Consider the following 13892-nt stretch of genomic DNA (forward strand, 5'->3'; position numbering starts at 1 on the left):
ACACACCTTCCTTGGGTGTATCGTTATCCCCGGTTTGTGGTATGGAAAGTGTGACCCTTTTTTTGGGGACTGTCGTCGCTCGTATTGTTTTTCGGCCATTTCGACCGGAAGTAGCTCATTTGCAGTTGTAGAAGCAGGAAAAGGAAGGAGTGTGGAAGCAATCGTCCACCGATGGACAATTTCGATACTAATTTATTATGGATCAACGTGTATCTCTTCTTTTTATGTAGTAGAGGGCAGAAAGGGTAAGGGACAATTGGGATTCATACGCACAAATGTGTACGCCGATAAGTACACAATGTGTGTGTGTGTGTTTTGGTAAGTGTGAGCAGGATGTTGTCGGACGTTTGATATACGATAATGTAAGAGGAGATCGTGTTTTTCCCAATTTCCGTTCACATTTCCTTTTCCTGCATATTGATAATATGCGTCTGCGTGATGTCCTGTTTGTGGGTTTTTATGGTTTATGTTTGTTTTTTTTTGTATTACTTTCCCGGAAATTAATTTATTTTTTAAATAATAACTTATTTAAAAAAATAACTTAAAAAAATAAGTTTAATAAGAAGATGATTTGCTTCCAAAATGATGCTAGGTGTATTACACATTCGAAATTCCGAGTCTTTTCCGAGTCCATGTCTTGTTCGAATCCATGTTTAATTTCTTCAGGTATCAGGACCTTTAAAGCTGGTACTAAAGTATCTCTGATCACTCATGGGACGAGCACTTTCATGTGCAGCTGTCATTAAGTCGAAATTGGAAAGTGCGTGTACATCATGAAAGGTAATTTTGACTCGCTTCACCAAAATGCTACCCGTGTTGATAATGATGGGCTTATGGTGAGTAACGTCGTGCCTGAACAGTTTTGAAAAGCCACAAAATGAGCAAACCGCGGTTCTGTTGTTGTACTTGGGTTTCCTCGCCTTTATTGGACACACGTCAAATTAATGCTTCGTGACGATACAGTTCGGTATATGAGTGACCCTGCAGTGTATTCCCCGGACAATAGATGATGGGTGCTTTTGAATGATGCTATTATCCTGGTGCGTAGAAATCAAACCGCTTTAGGTGCATTGTTTCGCTGTGTCCTTGATGTGAAGTGATAAAATATTCAGACCACAGGAAGAGATTGGAAGAGAGAAAAAACCCTAGATAATGTAACCTTCTTTTTTTTTGGACAAATTGTTTTTCTCTTAAAGCAGTTAATCGAATTGATTTTCCTGATGCATATGGTGAGCTAATTTTTGTCTGCTTTTTTGTTCTTCGTTTTGAATACAGGTTACAAATTATTGGATATCCGGGAGTTATGGATTGTCGAAAAGGATTTATAGTTTGTCATTGATTTGTTCTCTTTTTCAATAATGTAGTTAATACTAATGGGCTTCTTTAATGATTTGTTCTTTAATTACATATTAAAGAATACATCATGGGAACATTATTTTTAAAAGTTTTAATATTATAAATTGTTATGTACAAAACAAATGACTGTAAAGAATGAAACGAATTTACGGAAAATGCAATTAAAATGGAACCTCCATAAAAGGAAATCAGGAAACAATGGGGGAAACTGTATGTACAATACAATTATTAAAATAGGGAGCTCAGATTTTCTTACCGGCATTGAGTGTGAATGGAAAGGGGGAAAAAAGATAATAATTTATTCCAGCGAATGTAATTAAAATCACGGGGACACGTAATTGTGCGTGTGTGATGATGATGGTGGTGGTAGGGTGTCCTATCGTGAACAAGCATGGACGCGTTTTTATTAAATTGGCACCGGAATATATTTAAATTATGTTTATGTTAAGGTGACACGGACACACGCAATGAACAATACTGACATGTTTCTGTTTCTACGTGTGTGTATGTGTTTTTTTTTGTAAAGGGAAGCCATATTGAAACCCTAAATTGAATGTGTAAAATGGTGTGAAAAATATATTGAACAAAAAATAATTAACAAAAAAAAAAGTTGATTTCGTGTTTGTTTATCAATATAATTGAATGACTTAATAATGGAACAAATCTTTTCTGAGCTACAGGCATTTTTTTTTCAACAAATAAATATTTATGCAAAGTGACAATAAATGATACCGCACAGTTTCGACTTCTGACAGAAGTTTATTTCAACAAAAACCAACGTTGAGTGTTTCAAGGAAAAAAAAACACACATAACCAATTGTCAATGAAATCAGATTGCGTAAACGATTGCATAGGTATGTACCTGCGCACGCCATTCATTTCTGATTTCGCATCACCATTTTTTATTTTATGTTGATTTTATTTCTTTTTAATATTTAATCCATTTTGCCAAATTATAATCATGTTCCTGTATGCCAGTTTGCTGTTCGGTACATCACCAACTCTTCGCCAGATGTGTGACAATACGTAATGCGTGCCCATTCTCGGGTCAATTTCGGGCACACGAGGAAAATCGAAAGGATTATTATTTTCGGGTGTCGTTCATTTCAGTGCCAGCCCACTTACAATCCTTGTTCCAGTTCCATCCTTGTGGGTATTATCCACCGACGTCATGCGCGACTGCTAACGAATAAGCGACATTAATGTCAGCTTCTCCCTCTATTTTGAGTATGAAAAAAAAGCAAAAGGGCGAGGAATTTTATTTTTTGTTTTGTTACCCGCCACCAGGCGCCTCCATCGAAGTGTTTAATTTGATTTTATTTTATTCATTTCCATTCGCATGGTTTCTCTCGTTTTTTCATGGTTTTCTACTGCTGCGAACCGTTCCCTACCCTCTATGCGATGCTCGTGTGTGTCTTATTGAAAGTCTGATTGAAATGTTATTCGACGTAGTTCCGCTTCCTTTCCGCGGGGTAAATGAATGCTCATGTTCACTTCCATGTCACTTCATCCCTTTTTGGAGCGCAATGATTACTAGCAAGCATTATTTCTGTTCAAACCACGCTGACATTAATGCTGGTGTGTTGGTTCGTGTTGGTTGGATTTAAAAAGAAAAAAAAAGAGTAAAAAAACGCATTGCTGGAAGCGAAAAGCGATAGTAGGACAACCATTGTGCTCATTAAAATACGGAAACAAGCTCTGGCGCATAAGGAAAATGAAGGTGAACAAAGGCTAAGCTGGGGTTTGGTTTTGTTTTGTTTTTTTATCGCTTTGTAAAGCGCGAACTGCTCGTTAATGGTCAATCGCTCGCGGGTTGTATGGGTACTGTTGCCGTATAAATAGGATCTTTGTTGTGGTTGCCTTATTATCAAATTAAACCACGATTCGGTATGGAAAATCAATGAGCACACACATACACACGGGGTTGGTGGTGGCTCCCAACACAAACAATAAAATATTAAGCACAACATAATTTGGCGCAAGGTTTTCAAGAAACACCGGTACCGATGATAATTAGGTATGTTCAACCTAGCGTTGATACATATTGATTTTCCACCTCTGATGCATGGACATGCTTTAGGATCAATATTGAGAAGCGGAAAATAGGTTAGGTTGTTAAAAGTGTGCATATGGTTCGTTTGGAAATCTCACATATAGTACAGAGTAGATCATCCGGCTCATAGTAATGTACCGCAAACTGGTCCCACCGTGTAACTTTGCCTGCGAAATTAAATCTCTAAAGCAACATAATTGTATGCTTATTTAATGGTTGCTCCTACTGTAGCACGAGTTACCAGAGTTTTATTATTTCTATAACCATCTGCTGGTCCTTTGTTAGCTCTACTGCATCATCCGGTCCATTCTTCCTCTGGGTACTTACTAATTACCTTCAGTGTCTACCAGACTTAGCAATAAGTTTCTCCGTTGATTATTTCATTCAAATATGAATGTGTTAGAAAAAAAGCTTCATGCTCTTGTTTTGAGCTTTTTCTTTATTTTTTAACTACCCAACCTGCAAACGTCACATGAAAGGGCGCCCTTCGGTAGCCCGAGGGGCGCCCGACGGGCTACCGAAAGGCGCCCGAATAACGATGGTTTAGGCTGGTTTTTGACAGCGACCTGGTCACCTTAATTTATATATTAAAAAAAAGAGGAAAAAAAGAGCCGTTGTATTTCCCTGTGTGTGTGCGCTCTCTACTCTGTTCCTTTTCCTTTGCTCATTCGTTCTGGTATATCTGTTTCTCTTCTCGGCGCGGCAGTACGTATATGTTGTTTTGTTGTTGTTGAGTTGTGGACTAATCTTTTTTCTTAATGTTTCTTCCTATGGTGTTCGCCCTTCGACAACGGTGTTGAACTCGGTCGCTCAGCATCACAAAATTCGCTCTTCAGCCTGTAGAGCTACGCGGTCCTACGAGTTCATATCTGTATTTACGTTATAAGAATCGTTCATCTGTATAGCCCAAAATGGAAAAGTATGTACGAATACGTGAATGGTTTTAACAGTAATGTAAACACCGATTGAATCCATTTTCATCCATATTTTTAGCGCTCGATCGATCGAAGGTTACAGTAAAGATTATCGATGGGAATTATATATTGGTTCCCCAAAATAATGGTGAGCCTTTTTTTCTTTTGCTCGGTTAGAACGGCCTGGCCGTATCAAGACTTATTTTACCACGTAGTCCATGCTACGGGGCATTTTGTTTTTGTCATCATATAATAATACTTGTTTCGCAATATTATAACGTTCATCTACGCATTAAGGATGAAGTTATGCATGTTAACATTAAGTGGAGTCCCACAACAACATTTCAATATTTCGGCTTTGATCGTGTTAATATATTGCACTGGTTGCTGTGTGATTTGTATAAACATATACTTTTTTTTTTTGCTCGGTTAGAACATATACTTATACGTTAGAACATAACATATACTTCATATTACGAGTTTTTGTATATTTTCAGATTCACAACCTCGTGTTACAAACGTAGTTTTGCACCAACAATTATTTCAACAGATTGCACCAAATATAACTTCACAATCCACCCAAAGCACTTCTGTTGCTGTTCAGCAGATGTCAGCAAAAGGTGCGAAGTTGTTTTGTAATACCGCACTACTGCAACGATAATGTTTTCGTATTTAATGCATATTTTAGGCAAACAGGTGGCACGACTTGGAGCAATTCGATCCGGAAACGCAACTCTTCTGCGTATACTTTTTCCAACAGTTGTACACTACAAACAGCCGTGTCGAGCGTTATAATTGGCAACACCTGTTTGAGAAAGTAAAATATAGTACAAATATATGTACAAATACAGATAGAGCTTAAAAAATCCAAGCAAAGTCAATTACCTTAATTCGTTTAGTAAACATTTTTGAACACCATGATACCAATATTGTCCTCCCTGTACCGTTACTATTTCCGTTAAAGGGTTGCAGTCGGTCTTCAGCAGGGTTCTGGCATCTTTCGGCAACTTGCAGTTACTTACTTTCCGTATTATGTCCATAACTTCCTCGATTGATTCGTAGGTTTGGTTTTTTGATATGGCCCAACGACGTGAAGCATCTCTCACCGAAAATACTTCGTTGCATTGTTCCGATTCCTGCTCTTCGTCTGAACTTTCAACGAGACAATCGACTACATCGTCGTCATCATTATGATTATCGTCGGTTCCATTTTCATCGCTTTCCGTTGTTTCTGCTATTTCATTTCCTGAAGCATCCTGCGATAAATGATTATCGCCTAGTTCTTCATCGAAAGATACATTATTATCAACGATTTGTTCGTCTTGTGTACCTGCAATTCGAACACACTTCTGTTTAAAAGAATATTGAAAACAAATGTTAAAACATTTTCCATACCATGAGCACTTCCACTTGCAATTGCGTCATCACATTCTAGATTATCACAATTGCGATACAGATGAGAGTTGTATCGAATTCGCTTCGTGAAAGACTTTTGCATGATGTGTTCTTTGCGGAAAACACAATTAATCGAAAACCGCTTGAAAAAACACTGAAATACATTTCAGTGATTTTTAACACTTCTGGTTTTGTTTACGCGTATTTTTCGGTGTGACAGCCAAACAACAACAATATTCTGCCAAAAGCACCAACATCAACAACAGCAATGGTCACGGTGGAGGGCTAAATTTATAAATTGTTGAAATATCGCCTGAATGTTAGTAAAAAGTGCTTTTAAAATTAGGATAAATATTTTAAAAGACATTTCCGATAGAATTTCTGATTATAAGGCAGTAAAACTGCGTTAAACTCGCGTGAACTCTTGCACTGGATAGTATAAATTGGTAATGTTAGCCCGTTCGGCTGTCTTTTGCAGATTGGGTATAATAATAGATTGACCTGAGCTAGCACAATCGTACACAGTTACATGGAATTATCATTTGCGCAATGGTGTAATAGCGGTCTGATAATTGCAATAAATCATCATTAAAAGTCAATAAATGTGCACATAAATATAAAATATGAAGCACGTACAGTGTGAAGAGAGCCAGACAAACATATTAAAATGATTAATAAAAGTAAACTATTCTGCTTTTATTTTTAATGATTTCAGTAACGTTGTTTAACGGGAAGAATATAAGAGACTTTTTTTTCTTAAATTAAATTCTTTAACTAGGATTTCAAGCAGCCCTTACATTTTGGTGCACAAAATCAAAGGGATCATGTATTATTATAGCATGGATATAAATTTATAAATCAAATACCGGATTGTTAAATTATATTTTAACCCTTTTTTGTGTTTTATCAATTAAAAATATAAAACTTGCCCTATAACGCGGCGAGGATAAATTTGTAAAAAAATGTTATTTGTAAATTAAGCTTATTACACTAATTTGGCATCAATAACAAAAACAAAAAAATAAAATTAAAATTTCAGGCGAATTATTAGTCAATTATACAAATTTATTTTGGCACTTTTGATACCAACTTTTTTATCTTAAATATTTATTTTAATCTGTATTTGTTCTTACGTCTATCTCTGCAATTAAATTTGGATCACTATTTTGTGTGGTGGACTTGAAGTATCATATATTTTCCCTACATCTTGTGAGAAAAAAAAACATTCGAGAGATTTAGATCCACACAACATTACAAACTTCATATTGCTCAAGCGAGTCATTTGCAACCATTTTCAAACAATGCCCCGAAGTGTCCGTTGTTTACCACGCGGTACCAATAGGCTCGTTGTTATTACATGACGTTCATCGTACGTGAAACGTTTGAAACAATGGTTCGGGAATAGAATTGCCAAACGACCGCGCCATTGAATTGTTTGCTGTTGAGTCTTTGGTACTCGTTCCACGCAAAGCTTTTTACTTCAACCATTTATTCCTCACAAACGGGCCACTGTCAGTTGCATGCGTACATTAGGGCACAAAGCGTCTGCATGGGTGTACGCACAGGTATATGTGCGTCGTGTATGATCGCTTTGGTTCTCCAAAAATCTATTGTTGCCAGGTACGGTCCATCACAGCAAAGTACTGGTTCGGGACGGAACAGAGCAAAGTCTCTCCAATTCCAATCAAGATGGATCGTGTCCGCATTTTTTGTTGTTGTTGTTGGTCCTTACTAGATATATCTTCTTTATCCTAGAAGTTTTGCCGTGCATGTACACAGAGAGTCAACGTTTCTAAAGCGGAAGTGAAAACTCCGAATGCACTCCAGCGGTCTAACATTACCATCGTACACCATTTTGCAGGGGTGAATAAGAAGTATGCGGGCTGATGGACATCCATTTTAATTGGGTTCTGCTTTGGCAGCTTCACGTTGTTCGGCAAACGACGATCGTACGTCTGGTGGGTGGCGTTGTGCTTGACAGAGAGTTTGGTTAATCGAAGTCAAAGCCTAGAAGTCAGGTCGGGAAGCAATTTACGGATGCTATGTTTGCTTTCAATATACAGCGAATGGTTTGTGGTGTAAACCGTTGTCGTTCCCTCTATGTTAAATTGAGACAGTATATGCCACTGGTTTGAAATTAGTTTGTTCCTTTTTTTTGTTGTACGATAAAGGTCACCGATAGGAGAAAGCGAGTCATTGAAAAGAGAAATGGGGATATCTTTAAACTTTTTTTCCCCCAAAAAGGAGAAATTTAAACATTACAAAGGTTTTCCTAACGTGTCGCAGCTCCTTTTGTGTAGTATTGATCCATGGTATTGGTTTTCCATATCAAATCAAATCAAATGCATTGGATAAGATTGGAACAATGGAAAACATTAGTTCCATTCGCTCTGTTAATAATGAGCAAAATAAAAATAGCAATTGAGGGAAATGAGAGCTTTCAGCGAAGCATCATTTCATTACTGCAGGGTAATGAAAATTGAGTGTGATAATAAAGTGATAACATTTCCAAATGCAATTCTACGTATAATGTAACGCGAGATGCTATCCCTTTTGCAAATATTTTACAATTTTTCAACGCCCAAACCAACCACCGTCTAGCGTCTCCGACTGGCGCTCTACTGATTTGTATTGATTCAATCAGTGTTGTTTCCACCATTCTCCGGTTGGTTCGCTTTTTCATCGATTTTGCTTTCCGGTTACCTGCATCAGAATACTCATTTCCCGGAACGCATCCTTTTGGTTCTGCCGTCTCTTGGTCGTACCGAATAAATTGAATATATTAGTATCCCCTTTTCCTTCGCTCTTTGCGACGGTTTTAGTGTGGAGTTACTCACACCTCCTTTGGCTCTGAGATTTTATTCATTTGAAAGAAAAACGCATTGCCGACAGAGCTATTCAAGCCAACAGGCAACAGTGACGTGGGAAGCCTCTCAAACCTCAAAACTTATGTTTTGTAGCAAAGTGGCCACAACAGCAGAAAAGGAAGAAAAGGGTTTAGCAAATGGTGGAAAATCGGGATGTGCTTTCTTCGGTCATCGGGAAACGTGTTATTGTCTGAAATATTCATTCAATCGATAGTAACATCGTAACGGGAAGAGTGTTGGTGGTCGGTCCGCATCTTTTGTTGGCTAAAAAGGGGTAACCAAGGTTCCGGAGCTTCTTTTCGACAGTTGAAGCGAATGGAACAAATTTTAGCTAGAACAACCGTCTTATCCAACGTCGGATCAGCAAAAAGCGTGCATTGGCAAGGACAGGAAAATATGTTTTACAAAAAAAGGATATCCATTTCATTCAGACATTTTCCACAACTTGGCACGATCGACTGATATCGATCGTTTAGATGTTGTTTCATTGGTTCTAATTTTACATTTGGTTTGGGTTTTTGTATTGGAGCAGGTGATTGTATTTAGCAAGATTGTACCTTTTTACATTTGAAGTATTTTCAATTGATTTTATAAAATCAGTTTCATAAACTCCGCATTCACTAACACAATCACAAGAGATAATAATCAAAATTTCGACGTTAAAATGTCAATTTTCTTTTTATGCGTTTATAGTAGCTAGCAATGTACTCATCCCCAGTTTTAATTATATTTTATGGCGCATTTGTGAAAGTATTTGTTAACATTTGTGAAATACGTGATGATTGATGATATTCTGACAAATGTGAAAACTAGGTTCGGAGATTTGTGAAATCAATTGAAACCCCTATATCTTCTTCTTATGTAGGGTGACACTCTACATCCTCAGGAGAGAGGTCTTGGGGTCTGTCATTTTTGATGGCTTGATTTGATTTACCAGTCACAAATCTTGCGGTGTGGGCGTGTGGTCCGAATGAGATTTGATACCCCATCCTGTCATTTGAAGACCGGCGCCGCTACCACATACACCATTGTGTAGTCCAATATAAAACGAGAAAAAATCCAACATAAGTCTCATTACATCTCTTTTTTAAATGTCAACTGAATTTTTTATTTTGTTACAGGGCTATTTCAACAATAAACACTTCATATCCATGTTGTAGAAAAAGCCCTTTTATTAAAATAAAAAAATCTATTAACAGCTAAAATGAGCTGCAAAACCCTGTATTATTTTTTTATTTATTAAAGCTTAGATTACTCTCATAGTTAATTCTATAGAAGCAATCAGCGTAATTGCGCTCAAATTTTTATGCAAAAACAAAACCTGGTAAGCGACATCAGTTTTCAAAGAATTTTGAGGTTTATTTGTTTGAGGTTGTTTTATTTCTCAATCCCACCGTTCGTAATGGAAATCGATTTTACATTATTTGAATATTTATTTAGTTAGACCGATGCTGTGTTGGATGAATGTTTGCGAATGCCACTTTCAATTGAGTTATATTTCAAACTTTATTTCCATTAACCTGAAATGGATTGATCAATGGTGATGTATTGCTTTAGGTGGTTATTTAGTTTTTCTTTTAGTAAATTTATTGTAATGTAATGGAATAATAGAAAAAAGCGAATGTTTGAATAGATGAATATTTTCTGCATGTGATTTGTGTATTAATGCATGACACAAAAAGCATTGCTGCCGGTTGCACATGGAGCTGCCGGTAAGCTTTCGAGCAATTAATACTGCAAAAGCTAAAACTGTAGAAATAATTGAATTATAAATGTCAGAATGAAGAAATAGACAAGAACTATTAACAAAAAAAAAAAAAAAAATCCGCAAGAAAAGTCAAGTGGCGAGAAAATTATTCAATACCAGCCAACCGACCAATCCTTCTCGTTCTCTCGTTCTGTCGTTTCTTCCGTTCCTGACATTGATTGATGTTTTTCAGTATTGATTTTTGTAGCCTTTGAGGCCGCCCATCGCCACCCTTACTGTCCTTGCACTTTGTTGAACGATTTTCCTTTCCCATACAATCATACAGTGAAGTAAAAAGCTAAAACTAACTAAAGGCTACAAAACCCATACATTTACACCCGATCGAGTTGACCGTGGTGGTGAATAGTGAATGTTGCTTGCTGCTGCTTGTGGTGGAAAAGCGTCGCGCGACCATTCTTTGTCGTTGGAAGTTTTCCCTTTTTAGTCATCCGCACAACCGTGGTCGATGGCGTGGGACCAGATTGATGGCAACAAATACACGATGCGAACACCTAAACACCAGCGCAAAATGTCAACCTGGTGCTGCTGGAAGAAATATCGGATCGTGAAAGGAACGACGTCACTTGGATACCATGTTCGTGACCTGCTTCGATGGAAATGAAAATTTTACTTTGCTGTTAGTTGCGATGGTGTGGGTATGGTTGTGCTGATGTTGACGTTTTGTGAAGTTGAATTTCTTCTCCGGCGGTTCTCCGGCGGTTACCCCGGGAACACGTCGTTCGCCTAACATTGCAGCAACATCGTCGTGCATTGATTAGCGACGCGGTGGCTAGAATGAGTTTCTCCCTTCCGGAAGGTGAACCCATTACCCCCCAAAATGTGGCATGGGATCGGATTTGATGGAATGAATCAATGGCATTCGTTTGAGAAATAAATGCCCTGTAGCTCAGTTGGGAAGGTTTCATTGCTAAAGGGATGAAGGTAGCTAGCAAAATAAGTACACGGAACATTTTCTTGGCAATGTTGTACCAACTGCAGGGTGGTTTGAATGATTAATACGCGCCTTGTTTTTTTCCTCTTATTTTATTTCATCCACTTCATGTGAGACTTGTATTAATGCTTTTTCCATGCAATGTTCAATAGGTTTTCATTTATTTAGTTTTCTGCTCGTGAAACAAGAATTAAGGATGAAAAGTCATACGCCATCATTGAGCGCGTCCTTCACACACGGTAGATTTAGCAATTAGTTAGCGAACCAAAACAAACGCTTTTGAAAGGTAAAGCATTTAACGTAAATCTAGTTAACATTCCGAGCGTATACAAGCGTATTGATTAAATAACATACATAGAAGCACGAGTTTTCGTCGGTTTGATCCCCTTAATTGCTAGACCCGTTTTGTTGTACTTCAGCGAGCCGATTCCCACATGTCGTATAAATTGCACATTCTTCTTTTGCATCCTTTCAAATGCATTGAAGATTTTTTCTCACTCTTCAACTTGCATACCACAACGACCTCTTCAAAGGCTTACTGGTTTTTTGTGAATCTGTCAACACCAGTAGTACACACGTGCTGACACATGAAGCTTTGGCCGGATGGCAAACTGACAGGAAAGAAAGCTTTTTGAAATTCTCGTAGCAAAAAACATAAATATGGGGAATTTTCTAGTAAAGAGATTAACTTTACTCCTTTGCGCTGCTATTCGTAAAACGGAGCTTTTGAAGCTCTTTTGTGACTTTTTGCAAATTAGTGCTGGTTTTACAGTGTTTTTTTTAGCTGTTAAAATGGTAAATACATGAAATTAATATCATTTTGTAGCATTGTGTAAAAACTTTTGTTACTATTTATGTATTTGTATACATTTCAAAACAAGCTGTAAAACCCTGTAAAATGTTATGTTTAGGATAAAATATATAAAATTATAAGTGTATTTTAATTTTAATAGTTGAAAAATCTGATGTTTTTCTTGTTTTTTTTTTTAATTTAAAAAAGTCAGCTTTGCATTATCCATAAGCCTTATAAATGTTTTAAGTTTTTTTAATTCAGTCAGAAATCTAAAAATTAAATAATATGACGAAAGAAGATAATTCCTCCCAGTACTTCACGGACCGGATATTGAAAATCCAAATTTATGGCAAAATGATGGACGATTAATTTGGAATATTTTTTTATGAGTGAACATTTTTCAGTTTCTTGGCTATAACACAAAATTAATATTATAAACTCGTTAGGCACTAGTAGTATATTGAGTAAGGAACACCTGATGAAAATTTCGATCGATCGTTCGCTTCACAGATTAACGAGAAATTCGCGGTATCGATCGTAATTATGATAATAATGAAGATGAGTTTAATATTTCAGATTTCCTTAATTGTCGAAATATTTTTTTAAACATTTTCTACCAAATATTTTCAAAATCTTCGAGAATACGTTAGTTAAAAAAATACTCTTTTTTTCTAAAATGCTGACTGCATCTCACTCTTCTTCAAGCAGATAAATAATGTATTCTCTACGCTGGCCATACTGCTGGCGCATAAGTTATTTGTTCTTCCGCTTGTCGCCGGAATTCCAAATCAAAAGACCCACTAATATCGTACATGGCAACCAAACGCGCTCTTGAGCGTGTGTGGGAGGGAACTCGCCATCGCTATATTGACGGTTCGGTAGAAATTTTAGCCTCCGGATGCTAGTTTAATTCCGTTTGAGTGCGTTCATCCTGTGCTCTAGGAAATGACACCATCAAACGAAGAAGTGTGCGACTTAACGGTCGTACAGTGTTTTGACAAATGGATCTATCGTACGGCCTTTTTATCGTTCGCAGCCCCTTTTACGCAAGGATGTTCCAAGGAATGTGTTTCGTTTATTGGCCGCTTGGCAAATGTGTTTTTTTTCTGACTACTGACTATAACGTTACAAAGTGATGCGAGGGTGTGTTTTTGCTAAAAGAAGTCGTGAACTGCAGAGTGTGTGTTACAGTGGAAAATGAGTAACGGGTGAAGGTTGAGTTTATGGTAAAATAAGGTTGAACTAGGAATTGTCTCATATTGATTGTTTGAAGTGTAAATAAACAGTAAGAGATGAATTCACAGACGACAAATATTGAGTAATGGTTCATGGACGATAATACAGGATTTTTCAATTCAGTTTAGACTAGCTGCACATTTTTCTCTGCTCTGTGCTATTGATTTTTAGTAAGCAGCATGTTTTTCTGGGATTCCCGCGTCGGATTTCTAAGTATAAGCAATTGATTTCAACATGCCAGCTTCTGGCAGCTTTAAGGACGCAAGTTTATAGCTCCCACGTTGAACGATTGAATTTTATAATGAAGTGCTGTTAACACGAGGAAATTAATAATCATCGATATTGTTGTTTGTAAAATATATTTCGTAAATTAAAATCAATTAATGTCTTACTTGGGGGGCGGCCCGGTGGTGCATGTGAAAAACGGCGCCCGTCCACACGGCAGGACCGGGTTCAAATCCCATTCAGACCGTCCCCCCGTAGCATGGACTGACTATCCTGCTGCGTGGTAAAATAAGTCTTGATACGGCCAGGCCGTTCTAACCGAGCAAAAAAAAAAAAAAAAAAAAAAAATGTCTT

The 13892-nt window shown here is 37.3% G+C and overlaps 1 protein-coding gene and 1 long non-coding RNA gene across 7 annotated transcripts in view; one reads left to right on the forward strand and one right to left on the reverse strand.

Moving 5' to 3' along the window:
• The window catches only part of LOC125771948 (longitudinals lacking protein, isoforms A/B/D/L), a 52814-nt gene that overhangs the window by 26198 nt on the left and 12724 nt on the right, over positions 1 to 13892 (forward strand). The window lies entirely within an intron of this gene.
• On the reverse strand, positions 4899 to 6472 carry LOC125772029 (uncharacterized). Its single transcript, XR_007419435.1, has 3 exons — positions 5719 to 6472; positions 5209 to 5653; positions 4899 to 5128 (listed from the first exon to the last, which is right to left on the reverse strand). It is a non-coding gene; the product is annotated as an uncharacterized LOC125772029 (long non-coding RNA).

Source organism: Anopheles funestus, chromosome 3RL, assembly GCF_943734845.2.
Source record: "Anopheles funestus chromosome 3RL, idAnoFuneDA-416_04, whole genome shotgun sequence".
Lineage (NCBI taxonomy): Eukaryota > Metazoa > Arthropoda > Insecta > Diptera > Culicidae > Anopheles > Anopheles funestus.